The sequence below is a fragment of the Oncorhynchus tshawytscha genome, linkage group LG12, assembly GCF_018296145.1.
Source record: "Oncorhynchus tshawytscha isolate Ot180627B linkage group LG12, Otsh_v2.0, whole genome shotgun sequence".
In the NCBI taxonomy this organism is placed as follows: Eukaryota; Metazoa; Chordata; class Actinopteri; order Salmoniformes; family Salmonidae; genus Oncorhynchus; species Oncorhynchus tshawytscha.
The window spans coordinates 42,656,716-42,676,092 of NC_056440.1; the positions used below are offsets into that span (position 1 = coordinate 42,656,716).

Consider the following 19,377-nt stretch of genomic DNA (forward strand, 5'->3'; position numbering starts at 1 on the left):
AGTCTGAGTTAGCTACCAAAGCCAGGGGGAGGTGGGCTCTTCACCGGTCGATGAAGAGTCAGGGATATCCTAAATAGATAGATTCCAGATGTCCGTCAGCTAGCACACTAGCAGTAAGCCACGGTGGAAAACGTTACAAAACTCCCATAGCCTACATCACAAATAACATGCTGAAAAGTTCACAAAACAAAAAGGAGAACAAGTGAGGTACTAGAACACTTGAGCAGGTATGATTTTCTCTTTAGTTTTGAGTCCACGGGAAGAAGGAACCAGAGCCTGCTGTGCTAATGGGTTCCAACTAGATAACACCGCCATAAAGTCTGAAGAGCATACTGCATGGCCTTACATTGTTTACATCCCACTTCTTGTTTACATCCCACTTCCTGTGATTGGTGGGTTGTAGCTCACTACCGCCAACACTTAGTCTGGAATGCAATTACATGTTAGCATGGGTAGTGGCTAGCAGTAGTCAGTTTGAGCTAACTATCGAGCTAGCATACGGACTCGGTAGCAGAGTAGATCCTCCGTATAAGGTTGAGAACTAGTGCATTGTGGGTAGTTTAAAAGATATACGGAAATTAGCTAATAAATATGTAATAACCAAAAACATAACTGTCTTTGGACTGAAAGGTAACCAGATCGTGACTACAACTAAGTTACTACGTTTTAGACCACAGTGTGTTGTTACATTGGTGAGTAAAAACTCGTGTTTCCTACCCTTTCAAAACCTCTTAAAATGTAATGGCGAAATGTAGATTTCCCCTAAATAGTCATACCCACAAGTAACTGCTATTCATGTGTAATTACATGATTCTGACATGCAAAAACTTGGTATATTTGGAAAGAAGACATCTGGAAGGTTATGAAATGTTTACAAGATAGATAGAAGGTACATAGTTCAGAATACACAAGCTGAAGCATACACACACAAAAAAAACAAATTTCATTGACAAGCTATAAGTGAATTATTGATGACTAGAGCTGGAAACACATCAGATGGCTTCCACAACATGTGAACAATATCAGAACAAACTAGGATTGATAGATCTAACAACAAGAGATGAGCAGATGTTTTAGTAAGTGTTGTCAGGTGTGGTCACGGGACATTTCCAAGTGTCTCTAAACTTCTCCAAAGTGGCATATGTCTGAAAATTAGTTAATTCCAGTGCTATTACATATTTGCAATCCCTAAATGCTATTTCCTCAGTAAAAAAACAGAATTTCTACCATATCAACCTCACTCAAACATTGTGGGGTTGTGGGGGTGTTATGGGGTATCCAGGGTACATTCAAGTGTCCTTTCAACCTCTCCAAAGTGTCCGAATGTGGTAATTAAGCTATTTTTGCACACTGGAAGTGCCTAAAAGTTATTGTTCACTATAAAAACGACATTTCTACAACACTAACCTCTCTCAAACATTGTGGTGGTGTCAGGGGACAAACAGGGGATATGGATGCCTACAACACATAAGCTGTCACGCCCTGGTCTTAGTATTTTGTGTTTTCTATATTTATTTGGTCAGGCCAGGGTGTGATATGGGTTTATTTTGTGTTGTGTTTAAGTATGGTTTTTTTTCGTAGGTTTTGGGATTGTGGCTTAGTGGGGTGTTCTAGCAAGGTCTATGGTTGCCTGAGGCGGTTCTCAATCAGAGGCAGGTGTTTCTCGTTGTCTCTGATTGGGAACCATATTTAGGCAGCCATATTCTTTGAGTGTTTCGTGGGTGATTGTTCATGTCTCTGTGTGTGTTAGCACAAGATAGACTGTTTAGGTTTTCGCGTTACGTTTGTTGTTTTTGTATTGTTCGTGTTTATTCGTTAATTAAACATGTATCAAAAATACCACGCTGCATTTTGGTTCGACTCTCCTTCGACGGAAGAAAACCGTAACATAAGCAGGCAACATCATATTTTTGATACGCAAAGATATAGTCACTCAGTGGACATTCGATGTTGCCATTAAGTCATACGTCATCAGATAACATTGGCAATAGGCAAGATTTGTTCCTACCAACGTAAGGATTCATTTGACACCCCCCATGTAGCTATAACACAAACCAAATCGAAGCTTACCTTGTAAGATGTTTGGTGAAAATGTTTAGTAAAATAAACATTTTGACTCTCAGGGCTGGGGATCAATAAAGATAGGTCACAGGCAGACAAATAAGTTATACTCATGATGTGTGAAGTCAGTGTGTATCAGTGTTTCAGTGTGTATCAACGTGTTCTGTGTTTATTCCGTTTATGCTTTACAATGCTAACCAGAATGTAAGTAGGAGACATCTTGAAATTAGGTCATCGGCTCGGCCTGCCCTTATAAATTTGTATGCCCATATATGGTAGTAAGTCATACCAAAGATTTGAAGGCACCGATCAATAGCCAAGATACTCAGCTTCCGCAGACACCCTGCTTTTGCAGATAGGGGCTACCGTTTTCATACCAAACTGAATTGAATAAAAACAATCAAATAGGGTCCCCAAATATGGGGACGTTACATTTAAGAGGTTTTAAGCCTGTCACATGCTTCCCAGTCGAAACATTTCATGCATATAGTGCCTTCAGAAAGTATTCACATCCCTTAACTTTTTCCACATAAGTGTTGTGTTACAGCCTGAATTTAACATGTATTACATTGAGATGTTGTGTTACAGATCTGCACACAATGCCCCATAATGTCAAAGTGGATTTTTGTTGGGAGAACATAAAAAACAAATGTTTAATGACAAGCTAAAATGTCTTAAATCAATAATAATTCAACCCCTTTGTTATGGGAAGCCTAAATAAGTTCAGGAGTAAAAATGTGCTTAACAAATCCCATAATAAGTTGCACAGACTCATTATGTGTTCAATAATAATGGTTAACATGATTTTTGAATGACTACCTCATCTCTGTTCCCAACACATACAATTATCTGTAAGGTCCCTCTAACGAGCAGTGAATTTCAAGCAACTTCACATTATCAATCATTGTGGTGGCTGCATCATGTTGTGGGTATGCTTGTCATCGACAAGGACTAGGGAGGTTTTTAGGATAAAAATAAACGGAATACAGCTAAGCACAGGCAAAATCCTAGAGGAAAACCTGGTTCAGTCGTATGTCTGATAGACACTGGGAGACTAACTCACCTTTCAGCAGGACAATAACCTAAAACACAAAGCCAAATTTAGTTGCTTACCAAGATGCAGTGGTGTAAAGTACTGCGGTAAAAATAATTTAAAGTACTACTTACAGTTGAAGTCGGAAGTTTACATACACTTAGGCTAGAGTCCTTAAAACTATTTTTTCAACCACTCCACAAATTTATTGTTAACAAACTATAGTTTTGGCAAGTCGGTTAGGACATCTACTTTGTGCATAACACAATTCATTTTTCCAACAATTGTTTACAGACAGATTATTTCACTTATAATTCATTGTAAGACAATTCCAGTGGGTCAGAAGTTTACATAAACTAAGTTGATTGTGTCCTTAAACAGCTTGGAAAATTCCAGAAAATTATGGCATGGCTTTAGAGGCTTCAGATAGGATAATTGACATAATTTGAGTCAATTTGAGGTGTACCTGTGGATGTATTTCAAGGCCTACCTTCAACCTCAGTGCCTCTTTGCTTGACATCGTGGGAAAATCAAATGAATTCAGCCAGGACCTCAGAAAAACAATTGTAGACCTCCACAAGTCTGGTTTATCCTTGGGAGCAATTTTCAAACGCCTGAAGGTACCATGTTCATCTGTACATACAATAGTACGTAAGTATAAACACCATGGGACCACGCAGCCGTCATACTGCTCAGGAAGGAGACGTGTTCTGTCTCCTAGAGATAAACGTACTTTGGTGCGAAAAGTGCAAATCAATCGCAGAACAACAGCAAGGGACCCTGTGAAGATGCTGGAGGAAACAGGTACCATAAACAGGTACCAACATACTTTTTGGAGAAATGTCCTCTGATCTGATGAAACAAAAATAGAACTGTTGTTTGGCCATTATGACCATCGTTATTTTTGGAGGAAAAAGGGGGAGGCTTGCAAGCTGATGAACACCATCCCAACCATGAAGCACAGGGGTGGCAGCATCATGTTGTGGGAGGGCTTTGCTGCAGGAGGGACTGGTGCATTTCACAAAATAGATGGCATCATGAGGGAGGCTATATTGAAGCAACATCTCAAGACAACCTTTAAGTAGTTAAAGCTTGGTCGCAAATGGGTCTTCTAAATGGACAATGACCCCAAGCATACTTACAAAGTTGTGGCAAAATGGCCTAATAAAGTCAAGGTATTGGAGTCACAAAGACCTCAATCCCATAGAAAATTTGTGGGCAGAACTGAAAAAGCATTTGCGAGCAAGGAAGTCTACAAACCTGACTCAGTTACACCAGCTCTGTCAGGAGGAACGGGCCAAAATTCACCCAACTTATTCTGTACTTTACTATTTATATTTTTCCAACTTTTACTTTTACTTCACTACATTCCAAAAGACTTTTCCTTGACACCGAAAAGTACTCATTACATTTTGACAGGAAAATTGTCCAATTCGAACACTTATCAAGAGAACATCCCTGGTCATCCCTACTGCCTCTGATCTGGTGGATGTCTGAGTGTTGGTAGTTTGCCCCAGGCTATCCATAAATAAATACAGAACAAGACAATTGTGCCATCTGGTTGCTTAATATAAGGAATTTAAAATTATTTATACTTTTACTTTTGATACTTAAGTATATTTAAAACCAAATACTTTTAGAGTTTTACTCAAGTAGTAGTTTACTGCGTGACACTCACTTTTACTTGAGTCATTTTCTATTAAGTTATATTTACTTTTGAGTCCTCTTCCACCACTGCCAAGATGACATGTTTCTTTATGTGGCCTAGTTAGAGATTTTACTTACATCAGCTTGAACAACCAACTTGACAGCGCTTGAAGAATAATGTGCAAATATTGTACAATCCAGCTGTGCAAAGCTCTTAGAGACTTACCCACAAAGACTCACAGCTATATTCAATGCCAAATGTGTTTCAGGGGGGTGAATACTTATCTAATCAATATATATTAGTGTTTTCATTTTCATTAATTTCTCATTTAAATTTTTTTAAATCCTTCCACTTTGATATTACAGAGTATTTTGTGTAGAACATTGACCCAGAATAACAATTAAATCTATTTTAATTCCACTTTGTAATAGAATAGAATGTGGAAAAAGTCAAGGGGTGTGAATGTTTTCCGAAGGCACTGTATATTATCACGAAATGTCATTACGTTTTTGTTCATTTTTGTGTGTGTTTTTTTATTCAGCTGTTCGCACAAGACTTGAGACAAGTCAAAGTTCGTCAGGAAAAGTCTTCTCCCTTTTGTCGGTGATTGGTCAACAGTACTCCTCCTAGTAGAAGTGGGAACTATGTACGGGATTCTTCAATAAAGTGTTTGTTGTCATTCAACGAGAGACGACTAGTTTCCGTGCACATTTTTCCACTTGAGAAATACTGCACCAAACATCTTAGTTATATGTAAAATTGCACAACTTAGATGTCAAAACAATTGTTCTCTCTCTCTCTCTCTCTCTCTCTCTCTCTCTCTCTCTCTCTCTCTCTCTTTCTCTCTCTCTCTCTCTCTCTCTCTCTCTCTCTCTCTCTCATAGTGTGCACATGTGTGTGTGTGTGCTCCCAGAACAGTAATCACTTGTGATCTAGTCCACAATATGAACATACTCATATGAGCTAGGCAGATATACAGCCAGTTCCTTCCTGTCACCCTTCTTCCTGGTGATGCATGGTATACCCCAGCGTACTCCTAGAGAAGTCTGGATAATTAAACAACTGCGTGTTTGAGCCTGGCCTCTGATAATGGATTGAAGTGAGACAGGAAGTGAGACAGCCAACACAAGTCACACTCTGATAACATTACTGCTGTGTTACTAGCATTTACACAACATATTAGGAAAGTTAATTGAAGTTAATTATTAGTGGCCACAGAACAAACAGTTTTAATGTGACTGGGCTCTATTCAATCCGCATTGTGGAAATTCAGCGTTTTAGCTTTATGTCACCTTTATTGGAAATGATCTGTACATTTCTATTGCAGAATCTGTAACACTTCAGCATTACAGATTGAATTGAGCTTTGAGTTTTGTATTCAAGCTCTTGTGTCTACCTGTGCCGTTGTGCTCTGTGTCTGTAGTGGTTGAGACTTGGTACTTGAGCTTCTGTGGCACAGTGATTATCTGCATGTAGGCCAGAAGCCACAGAGCGAGAGGAGGGGGATGGGGGGATGGGGTGCACAGGAGAGAGATGCGATGAGACAAGCCACACAAGCCTCAAAGGGAACAGAGTGGGGGGTACCAAACAGCTACCCTAAACCCTGCCGTAGGGCTAGGAACAGACAGACTTGGTTAACCACAGAACCACAAGAACATACAAGTGCACATACAAAGAGGGTGAGAGAGAGAGAGAGAGAGAGAATCTACAGCATGTGTGCATGTCGAATACGTTTTTAATGAATCATAGCGTGAAATCACCTACCTATATTGAAAAAATATATAAATGCAACATACAACAATTTCCAAGATTTTACTGAGTTATAGTTGATGTATGGAAATCAGTCAATTGAAATGTATTCATTAGCCCCTAATCTATGGATTTCATATGACTGGGAATACAGAAATGCATTTGTTTGTCAAAGATACCTTAAAAAACAAGGTAGGGCGTGGATCAGAAAACCAGTCAGTATCTGGTGCGACCACCATTTTCCTCAGCGCGACACATCTCCTTTGCATAGAGTTGATCAGGCTGTTGATTGTGTCCTGTGGAATGTTGTCCCACTCCTCTTCAAAGGCTGTGCGAAGCTGCTGGATATTGACCGGAACGGAACACGCTGTCAGACACGTCGACCCAGAGCATCCCAAACATGTTCAATGGTTGACATCAGGTCTGGTGAGTATGCAGGCCATGGAAGAACTAGGAAATGTTCAGCTTCCAGGAATTGTGCACAGATCCTTGCGACATGGTGCCATGCATTATCATGCTGAAACAAGAGGTGATGGCGGCGAATAAATGGCATGACAATGGGCCTCAGGATCTCGTTAAGGTATCTCTGTGCGTTCAAATTGCCTTCGATAAAATGCAATTGTGTTCGTTGTCCATAGCTTATGCCTGCCCATACCATAACCCCACTGACACCATGGGGGCACTCTGTTCACAACAAAGCATATCGCTCGCCCCAACGACACCATACATGCTGTCTGCCATCTGCACTGTATTGTTGAAACCGGGATTAATCCTTGAAGAGCACACTTCCCCGGACAGTGGCCAATGAAGGTGAGTATTTGCCCAATGAAGTTGGTTACGACGCCAAACTGCAGTCAGGTCAAGACCCCGTTGAGGACAATGAGCACACAGATGAGACCGTTTCTGACAGTTTGTGCAGAAATTCTACGGTTGTGCAAACCCACAGTTTCATCAGCTTCCTGGGTGGCTTGTCTCTGATGATCCTGCAGGTGAAGAAGCCGGATGTAGAGGTCCTGGGCTTGCTTGGTTACACGTGGTCTGTAGTTGTGAGGCTGGTTGGACGTACTGCCAAATTCTCTAAAATGACGTTGGATGTGGCTTATGGTGGAGAAATTAACATTCAATTATCTGGCAATAGCTCTGGTGGTCAATCCTGCAGTCAACATGCCAATTGCACGCTCCCACAAAACATGAGACATCTGTGGTATTGTGTTGTATGACAAAACATACAACACAATAGAGAGGTGTGTTATTGTCCCCAGAACAAGGTGCATCTGTGTAATGATCATGCTGTTTAATCAGCTTCTTTATATGCGACACCTGTCAGGTGGATTATCTTGGCAAAGGAGAAATGCTTACTAACCAGGATGTAAACACATTTTTGCGAAATTAGCTTTTTGTGCATATAGAACATTTCTGGAATTTTTTATTTCAGCTCATGAAACATGGGACCAACACTTTACATGTTACGTTGATATTTTTGTTCAGTGTAGATTCAGTCCTTTGATATATTTTCTGAAATTACATGCTTTATTCAGCAATTTCAGTGCACTCAATGATGCAGGGATGTAGTACTCTTTCACACTTTTATTGGTCCTATTGTAGACTGGTTGGCAGACAACTTCACGAAAAAAATGTGCATGCATCGATAGGGCCAGAAGCAGTACTTTGTTATGATTCTAAATGGTGACATAGCTTGCATCAATGGCAAGAAGCTGCAATGTGGGGAATCAAAGGTGGCTCGTTTCAGCTAGTTTTATCTTGGTATTGACATCATGTCAATGCTAATATGGCTAAAACTCGCTAGATAACAGTATTTCAGAGACAAGTGCTCATTGTGCAAATGTATTTATGTTTTCAATAAACATTTGGAGACTAAATATAGTACAAGTTGTCAACAATCTAAGCGTGTACGGTCGAGCGTACATGTATTTGTGCATGTGTGTGCGTTCATCCTAGTTTGACATGGAGGCTTAATAAGAACTGGCAGCTGTCAGTCTCCTGTTGACGTCTATCAGGAAGGCCACGACCTAACATGGGCACACAACAGAAACTCTCTGAGACATTGGAAAGATACTTGATATAAAGATAACACACATTGTAACGCCTCTCTCGGAAGGCACCACTTTTCCATTTTTTCCATTTTTTAAAATGAACCTCTTAGGGATCCCTAAGCGCGGGATTGATTTGACAACATCCAGTGAAATTGTAGAGCGCCAAATTCAAACTACAGAAATATCAATATTCAACCTTCACGGAAATATAAATGTAATATATCAAAATAAAGCTTAACTTCTTGTTTATCCAGCCGCTGTGTCAGATTCCAAAAAGGCTTTACAGCAAAAGCAAACCATGCGATTATCTGAGGACAGCGCCGGGCATACAATCACATGAAAATCATTTTTCAACCATGCAGGTGCGACACGAAAGTCAGAAATAGCCATATAATAAATGCCTTACCTATGAAGATCTTCTTCTTTTTGCAATCTCAAATGTCTCAGTGACACAATGAATGGTCGTTTTGTTCGATAAATTCCTTCTTTATATCCCCAAAATGTTCATTTATTTGGCGCGTTTGATTCAGAAACTCACCGGTTCCAACATGACTACAAAGTATCTAATAAGTTACCTGTAAACTTGGTCCAAACATTTCAAACAACGTTCCTAATCCAACCTCAGGTATCCTAAAATGTAAATAAACAATAAAATTTAAGACGGAATAAATTGTTTCTAATACTGGATAAAAACAACTTGAAGCGCACTCCAGTTCACGCGCAACAAAAGACTAAAGCTCTTCAGAGTGACACCTACAAAGAACAGCCCTACTTCTTCATTTCTCAAAAGAAAAACATCGAACAATTTCTAAAGACTGTTGACATCTAGTGGAAGCCATAGGAACTGCAATCTGGGCCCTAATAAATCAGGCCTCCCATAGAAACACATTGGAAAAAACACAGTGACCTCCTGGATGGATTGTGCTCTGGGTTTCGCCTGCCAAATCAGTTCTGTTATACTCAGAGACATTATTCTAACAGTTTTAGAAACCTCAGAGTGTTTTCTATCCAAATCTAGTAATTGTATGCATATCCTAGCTTCTGGGCCTGAGTAGCAGGCAGTTTACTTTGGGCTTTTCATCCGGATGTGAAAATACTGCCTCCTATCCCAGAGAGGTTTTAAACAAGTAATTATTTCCATTTCACTTCCCCAATTTGAACAATTTTGTGTATGTCCATTACATGAAATCCGAATAAAAATCCAATTTAAATTACAGGTTGTAATGCAACAATAGGAAAAACACCAAGGGGGATGAATACTTTTGCAAGGCACTGTATGTGTTGTCATTATACAGTTTCTCATCAATCACGTCCCTTGATCAACCAGAACATTGGTAGCCACTCAAATGAACTTTGCAAGAGTAAGGGGACCAGTTAGGTTACTCTGGCTTCACTCAATTGTAATATGAAGGTCAACACATTTGGTTGACTGGATACAGTTGTCAATGGTGACCTTCTCTATGGAGCGCTATTACAGAGATATGGATTGGAAGGCTTCATATATTGTTCTCCATTGGTTGTGGACTAATCCATTCTCTGTGATGTGGAGGCCATCACTAGTGATGCTGTTGTCTCTGAAAAGTACATTAGATTCTTCTTGGTGGGTTGCAGAGTTAACCCTTGACCCCAGAGGGCCATGTCCTCCCAAGAACAGGGTCTAGACCCCACTCTCCCACCACAGCCCCCTTCTGTCCACAGAGTGGGGTCAGGGTTCAGGGAGACATGGCAGCTCATGGAGCATCGGTATGCACTGAAACACCTCTACAAGCAGCTCTAGACAAGGCAGTCTGGGCTACAATTCATGCCATACAGTATTTAGCTATTTCTTATACATATACCATTGCTGCTGCTATTCATTTTCATCCGCCATTCTAAAGAACAATGTTGAACATATCAGGGTAGGCTATTGTGGGTTAATTTCATCACACATAGTGGATATCTTCAGTCAAAGAAATATAAAAGAAAATGTTTCTAAGTGGAGCGAAGCAGTTATATGACATCAAGGTGTTAGAGCTGCTATTTGTGGCTGTGTGTAAAGGTTCAGCAGCGTGAAGTTATTACCAATTTGAATTCTGTAGAGCAAACTTAGCGCTTGTAAATGCTACCTCTGCTCGCAAGCGTCATGTGATCACCCATCTGCCTCTCCTCTGGAACATGTTAATTGTGATTTACTCTAGAAACTATATTTGACATGTAAAGGTTACTGGCTGCATGGAAAAGCATTACACTTACACTTTTGCCTCTGTGTGTGTGTTCCCTTGTGTTTTAGGGTTGGAGGAATATGGCCCTGATTCCCCTGCTGTCGGAGAGAGGCCTAATGGAGATGTCTGGGACTTGGCCTACTGCTAAACCAACATGAGGTGAGCTCAGGTTAGAAAGCCAAAGGGCCCAAATGACACAAAGAAGCAAATTCTCAACTGGCCATGCTGTGTGTGTGTGTGTGTGTTTGTGTGTGTGTGCGCGCATGTGCATGCACTCTGTTCTTGTTCATGTGAGCGTCTGTACATGTGTGCTTGAGCGTGTGTCTCTGCATGCCCGCAGCAAAGTTAGCCTCTGTGTTGAGTAAACCCTTGGATATTAGTAGCGGTCCAGGGAACGCAGTAAACAGAAGAAAAAAACACTGGTTTGAGGGGAACTCATGCAACGTGGCCATAGGCAATATCAAATCCAATGACCCGTTCCTCTGCCCTCTGGTCCGTACCAAAGACATGAGTCAAAGGGGGGCAGAGGCTAGCGTTGACTGTTTGCCATCAGCACAACCTCACAGTCTAAAAGGTGGAACCCATAAAAAGGTAATACAATTGGCTATAGTCATTGCAAATTATGTACAAACAGGCAAGGTTCTTGGGGAGGTTATATGGAACATCCCCTTATTATTCAGCACATGATCTGTGCATGATGTGTGGATGTAGCATTGTAGTTGTACTGCCATATTGGTTGATCTATGCCATTTAATATGACAGGGGACGACACAATTAGCTTGCTTTAGTGATGTGTCGCAGAAGGTCTTATTTCGTGGTATTTTTATGGCCTATTTCCTCAGCATTTGTTTTATCCTTGATTGGACCTTTGACCTTAACCTTAGTATAACTATCTCAGACACAGCTGGAGAGATTGACAGGATGTTAGTTTCCTGGGATATTGAATGTGTGTGCTGTGCACAATATGCTAAATCAGTAGACATACAACTCTGTCAGCAAAAATATTCCGATAGCTAAAAATACCGACCTCTCACTCACTCTCAAATCAGTACCAATAGCTACCAAGAGTACCAAGAGCTTACCCCTAGTACCATTCTGACCGAATGTTCTGGCAACTCTAAAAGGCTGTTTGTATGTATTGGTATTCCAGTAAAGCTGATTTCTTGTGTGATGTTGTGGAAATCAAGGGTTCAAGAGAGTGAGAGTGATGTCAGCACCCATGGGCCTCAGCGTCTGGTAGTGTACCCACTGTAATTACTCCCTCTACTCTCTGTCAATTGGTGGAGTGCTCTGAAGGGCCAATTAGGGAGGGCAGCCCGAGTCGCCGGGCAGGAGAGTCAGCAGCAGAGTCACTACCCGCCATTTAAACTCCAAGACCTTTAGCCGTCATAGAGAGGAGCACTGTTATCAAATCATTAGTTTATTTTTAAACCATTGATACAGTCAAGGCCAAAGATTTGTGAAAAAATACCAAAAATACACATTTCTCAGACTGAGAATGTGGTTTCGAGTTTTGGTATTAAATAGCAAGAAGCACCCTGGCATGGTAATATTGTGTGTATTGTAATTCAAATCTAACTATACCTCTCTCTGGAAGGATGCAATTTACGCTGTAGCCAGTGTTGGCTGTTGACAAGATCATACGCTATTGTCCGTCTGGTTGGTGTTCCATTGAAACTAAACAAAAAAACTCCAGTCCATTATGTGGGTAAATGTTACTATATGTGTCTTCAGGAACGCGTTGTGCTGTGAACTTGTAAGTCAGGAGGAAGGTAGATGGATATTGTTAACTGGAGTCTTCAGTATCGGGCCATTGGTTTGAGTTCATTCTATATTTCAAATGCTTATCAAATGTGAATGCGGGCTTTAACCATGGTCCTCTCCAAAACACTAAATCCACCTTGTTTATGATGTTTTTACAACAATACCATAGCATCCATGTCACCATCCTAAAAGCAGTGTGTTAGTCATTAGACCACTATATCCACTGTTGCATTTAGGTAGACTGCAATGGAAGATAACTGGCACACTACGCTTTTTAAGAGTCAGAGTGGTGTCTAACCTCCCATCAGCCATTGCCTGTGTAAGCGCATGGTTGGGGTCATGGAGTTAAAGCCCAAACAGGAAGAGATGGCTATTTTCAACTCTCAGATAAAGATGTGCAGTGACACTCCTAAAACATTCCCCTGGAAACAGGTCTAATGCAGCCTATCATTTCTCTCTCCCTGTTATACTCCCCTGACCATATCCAAATGACAATAATTGCTTTTGTGTTTAAATGTGCTGCATGCGCTGTGGGCAGTGGGTACATGTTCTGAAATTCATATGACTTATGTATAGATACACACACTACAAGTCAAAAGTTTTAGAACACCTACTCATTCAAGGGTTTTTATTTAGTTGTACTATTTTCTACATTGTAGAATAACAATGAAGACATCAAAACTACGAAATAACACATATGGAATCCTGTAGTAACCAAAAAAGTGTTAAACAAATCAGAAAATATGATTTATATTTCATATTCTTCAAAGTAGCTACCCTTTGCGTTGATGACATTTTTGCACACTCTTGGCATTCTCTCAACCAGCTTCATGAGGTAGTCACCTGGAATGCATTTCAATTAACAGGGGTGCCTTCTTAAAAGTTAATTTGTGGAATTTATTTCCTTTTTAATGCATTTTAGCTAATCAGTTGTGTTGTCACAAGGTAGGGGGGGTATACAGAAGATAGCCCTATTTGGTATAAGATGCCCATATTATGGCAAGAACAACTCAAATAAGCAAAGAGAAGCGAGAGTCCATCATTACTTTAAGACATGAAGGTCAGTCAATATGGAAAATTTCAAGAACTTTGAAAGTTTCTTCAAGTGCAGTAGCCACAGGAATGGAAGACCCAGAGTTACCTCTGATGTAGAGGATAAGTTCATTAGAGTTACCAGCCGCAGAAATTGCAGCCCAGATAAATGCTTCAGCAACAGACTCATCTAAACATCAACTATTCAGAGGAGACTGTGAATCAGGCCTTCGTGGTCGAATTGCTGCAAAGAAACCACTACTAAAGGACACCAATAATAAGAAGGGATTTGCTTGGGCCAAGAAACAAGCAATTGACATTAGACCGGTGGAAATTTGTCCTTTGGTCTGGAGTCCAAATTGGAGATTTTTTGTTCCAACCGCCATGTCTTTGTGAGACGCAATGTGGGTGAACAGATGATCTCTGTATGTGTATTTCCCACCATAAAGCATGGAGGAGGAGGTGTTATGGTGTGGGGGTGCTTTGCTGGTGACACTGTCTGTGATTTATTTAGAATTCAAGACACACTTAACCAGCATGGCTATCACAGCATTCTGCTGCAGCGATACGTCATCCCACCTGGTTTGGGCTTAGTGGGACTATCCGCCGCATCAGACGACCTGGCCTCCACAATCCTCCAACCAAATTGGGATGGTTTGGGATGAGTCGGTCCGCAGAGTGAAGAAAAAGCAGCCAACAAGTGCTCAGCACATTTGGGAACTCCTTCAAAATGGTTGGAAAAGCATTCCAGGTGAATCTGGTTGAGAGAATGCCAAGAGTATGCAAAGCTGTCATGCAGGCAAAGGGTGGTTATTTGAAGAATAAAATATATTTAGATTTGTTTTACACTTTCTTGGTTACTAAATTATTCCATATGTGTTTTTTCTTTGTTTTGATGTCTTCACTATTATTCTTAATTCTAATATATATATATATATATATATATATATATATATATATATATATATATATATACACATACATACACACACACATACACACGTACACACACACACACACACACACACACACACACACACACACACATTCTATTCATAGAATAGCAACCATGAAAATGCAAAATATCACACATGTTTCTATCCTATTGCTTTTATATGACACAGCATTACTTGTACAATTTAGCATTAATGCTTATCTAAAATAGAACCTGTGGAAATATGACAGAGAGCGGTAGTTAGGTGTTGCTGTTCACAAGGCACAGCCCATGTTTGCCTGGAGTAGACCTTTCAGAATATAACCGCATGCAGCCTCCATGTCATTAACACTAGGCCACAGGACATAATGAAGTCCCCTGCATGTGTTTGCATGATTAAAGAGAGGTACAGTGTGTGTGTGTGTGTGTGTGTGTGTGTGTGTGTGTGTGTGTGTGTGTGTGTGTGTGTGTGTGTGTGTGTGTGTGTGTGTGTGTGTGTGCGTGTGCATCTGTTTGTGTTCATTTTTGTGCGTTTGCTTTGGCACACAGATGACATTAGGTGCCAGCGTACAACACGGCTTTCGGAAGTCCATAAGCAAACATCTACAATATGAATTAAGTCTTTATTATAATGCAATAAATGCGTAATAAACAAATAATAGATAGTGGTAATAAAGCAGCAAGGTTAAAGCATTAACCAAAGAAAATAGGTCATTTGCTAAATGTATTTATATGAAAGCTGCTATGTCATTAAAATTATTTTTTTCCCATCTATAATTTTCCTATTTCCTATTCATCATGTAATTCCATATTTCATGCCTGGGTGCGATCCTTCCACCATGCTATATATTGCTGAGGCTTGTGCCTCTTAGCGATAGCACATTCTTTCCGGCATTTTCCCCCCCACAAAACCGTAACATTTCCATATTTTTTCTCATTTTGATTCGCGGAATTACCAGGAGTAGGGCATTTGGGGGTGGGGGGTGGGGGGTTGACGACATCAGTTATCAATTTATAATTAAAAGGAATAAAACTGCAGTTTTTTTCTCCATTTAATATCCAAGTAGCCGTCAGTGGAGTGTGTAATAGCACTGCGTAGGTAGGGTTTCTTCTGCATCATCATTTTACAGCGAGAACAAAGAATATGCGCATAATACAATCATGCAAATGAATGCAAATCGCTGGCAGCAAGGAGGAGAGGGAAGGTGGAAGGAGGGAGGGGAGATGCAGAAGCCAAGAGGAGTGGTAGGGCTTGGTACTTACCCTCGCTAGGCAAACCTCATGCCCTGCACAATTTAAGATATCGCTTTTTTGACAAAAGGGGTAGATGGCCAAAAAATATTGCTTCATTTGTCTCTGTCTTATTCCAAACCCTTCTTTTTAGTTGTAGATTTGTACAGAAGTGTTTTTGAATATCCCTCATTTGGGCCTGGATGGACTAATTTGAATTCAGATTTTCCAAATGCCAATTTCGAAGTTGCAAGACAATGCAAAGCCCAAACAAGATACATCTTGCATGTGTCATTTCCCTCAGTTACTCCTTATTCTCCTCCCTTCACTCCTTAGCAACATTTTGCATAAATGTTTTTTGAGAATTACATAATCTATTCTCAATCCTTTTTTTCATCTGCTGAATGCAGTGAATTGAAATGAAAATGTGTCTCTTGTGTTTTAATGGAAGAGACCAGGTTAGGGAGGGCAGGGCAGTACTTTGTGTGTTGGCTGATGCAACGCTGCTATGGCCTGATACAGCATCAGAGAAATGCAAAACATATATTACTAACACCACAGCTAATGAAAGTCTCCCCCTTACCCCCCATCCGCTCACTAAAAACCAGCCGACACTTCAACCTTATCAAAAATGTGACATTTTCCTGAGTACGTTCATTAAGCCCAAGCGAGGGGGATTAGGGATTGACAACCACCCCCGCCCTTTTCTTGCCCTTAGCCCTTTTCACAAATCACATATTCACATTATATTCCTGGATATTCAAATCAGTGTACACCATGCACATTGAGATTTGTTTGTAATGTATTATATGTACTTGGGATGAGGAAATTGTACTCTGGTCATGCAGGTTGTATGTGTAAAAACATTTTCAATAACATTTTTACAGCAAAAATTTGAAATACAATTTGCTTTTCGACTGCTCAGTGTTTTCAAATGGGAGATTACAGGTATGCTATTCAGTGTACATCTAACCAGGGATGGTGTACTCAACCTTCAACTTAATTCCAATATAATTCACACATTTAAGATAACTTTGACGACTTTAATTTTGAACAGTATTTTGTAGTTTAATATAGCTTAGTCTTTAGAACTGTGAAAAAGGCATAGACTGTGTGTGTGTGTGTGTGTGTGTGTGTGTATATGTCTACATAGTGCTCTGAGCTGCCCATATTTAAACAATGATCAGTGATTTGTGTGCAGTAGCATATAAAAGAACACTGGAATAATTACATCTCGCACACACACACACGCACACGCACGCACGCACGCACGCACACACACACACACACACACACACACACACACACACTGGACTACTCTTCAGCCACAATATGGCGAGTGAGAGAAGAGGGGGAAGGCATAGACAGACACTTACAATAATGCATAATGATGTTAACATTCCTGCATGTCTAATAGAGGCGGGACTGAGACAGACAATGGCTAGGCCGTCGTCTTGGTGTGTGTGTGTGGGTGATGTGGTGATGCATGTGTATGTCTGGCAACAGTTAATGAAGATGAATTAATTGTGGCCTGGTGGGTGTACTACAGAAGTATTGCTCATGTTTGTTGGGTGCCATGCTGAAGTGACTGAGAAATTTTGGCTAAAGCATTAATCCAATCAAAAATTATGGAAGATATTGCATGTGTGTGCATGAGCATGTTTGGGTCTGTTAACTAAGCATGTTTATGAATATACAGTATCAGTCAAAAGTTTGGACAGAGGGTTTTTCAAGGGTTTTTCTTTATTTTTTACTATTTTCTGCATTGTAGAATGTCATTAAAACTATGAAATAAGACATGGAATCATATAGTAACCAAAAAAGTGTTAAACACATCAAAATATATTTGAGATTTGAGATTCTTCAAAGTAGCCACTGTTTGCCTTCATGACAGCTTTGCACACTCTTGGCATTCTCTCAACCAGCTTCAACTGGAATGCTTTTCCAACCATCTTGAAGGAGTTCCCTATATGCTGAGCACTTGTTGGCTGCTTTTCCTTCACTCTGCGGTGCAACTCATCCCAAACAATCTCAATTGGGTTGAGGTCGGGTGATTGTGGAGACCAGATCATCTGATGCAGCACTCCATCACTATCCATCTTGGTAAAATAGCCCTTACACAGCCTGGAGGTCTGTTTTGGATCATTGTCCTGTTGAAAAACAAATGAAAGTCCCGCTAAGCGCAAACCAGATGGGATGGCGCATCGCTGCAAAATGCTGTGGTAGCCATGCTGATTTTAAGTGTGCCTTGAATTCTAAATAAATCACTGACAGTGTCACCAGCAAAGCACCTCCACACCATCACACCTCCTCCTCCATGCTTCACGGCGGGAACCACACATGCGGAGATCATCCGTTAACCTACTCTGCATCTCACAAAGACTCAGCGGTTGGAACCCAAAATCTAAAATTTGGACCCATCAGACCAAAGGACAGATTTTCACCGGTCTAATGTCCATTGCTCATGTTTCTGGGACCAAGCAATTCTATTCTTCTCATTGGTGTCCTTTCATAGTGGTTTCAGTTGATGTTGAAATGTGTCTGTTACTTGAACTCTGTGAAGCATTTATTTGGGCTACAATCTGAGGTGCAGTTAACTCTAATGAACTTATCCTCTACAGCAGAGGATAAGTAATGATAGACTGTAATGATAGAGTCTCTCTTTGCTTATTTGAGCTGTTCTTGGCATAATATGGACTTGTCTTTTACCAAATAGGGCTTTCTTCTGTATACCAACCCCACCTTAACTTTCAACAAGGCACACCTGGTAATTGAAATGCATTCCAGGTGACTACCTCATGAAGCTGGTTGAGAGAATGCAAAGCTGTCATCAAGGCAAAGGGTGGCTACTTTGAAGAACACTTTTTTGGTTACTACATGATTCCACATGTTATTTCATACTTTTGATGTCTCCTCTATTATTCTACAATGTAGGAAATAATAAATAGTAAAAATAGAGAAAAACCCTGGAATGAGTAGGTGTGTCCAAACAAAACCAATGCGCTGGAAGCTATATGACATCCACAGTAAAAACCGAATAGGTTGCATTTCTACGAATAAATCCTTCATTTAATCTCATTTAAATATTTACTAAGAGTGTGTCAGGAGGGGTGGGGCTTAATTATGAGTGTAAGCATACACATCACCAAGTTCTCCACCGATGTCTATTATCTCTCTAAACCGCCCATCACGTAGAACGATACATAAACACAGAAGATAATGGATTAGATATCAAAACTGAAGGAAGTGATACAAAACGGAGATGGGGAAAGACAGGCAGTGTCTCCAGACGAGGACTGGCAAAAATGAAGGTCATTTTCTGTGGGCACCCGTGGCATCTGGATTGCAGATCACTGAATTCCCCCCGAATGCGTTTCCGGGCTTTGGTGAGGGGGCCTTGGTTTATAGCCTACTAGACCCTATCTCTGCCTGGGTACACTTTGTTTTTTCCCTACTCGAAATATGTATTTTGTGTTTCTGAATCAAATGTCAAGTTAATTTCCTGTGTGCCATGAGCGGTGTGTCCTCCCCTTGGGTGTGTGTGGCAGCACCGAGGATGTGAGTGGGGGAAGGGGGCACTGCGAGGAAAGGAGAGCGGCGAGGAGAGGTGTGGAGGCGGTGGCGAGTACAGTATACTAGTGTTTGTAAATTGGCTCTCTCTGAAGCGCCGG

The 19,377-nt window shown here is 40.6% G+C and overlaps 1 long non-coding RNA gene across 3 annotated transcripts in view; it reads left to right on the top strand.

Annotated features, from left to right (window-relative positions):
- Positions 1-19,377, top strand: part of LOC112263370 — a 70,933-nt gene that overhangs the window by 19,047 nt on the left and 32,509 nt on the right. For all 3 annotated transcript variants that reach the window (XR_002955482.2, XR_002955480.2, XR_002955481.2), the window contains exon 2: positions 10,815-10,905. This is a non-coding gene — a long non-coding RNA (uncharacterized LOC112263370). The remainder of the gene's footprint in view (positions 1-10,814; positions 10,906-19,377) is intronic.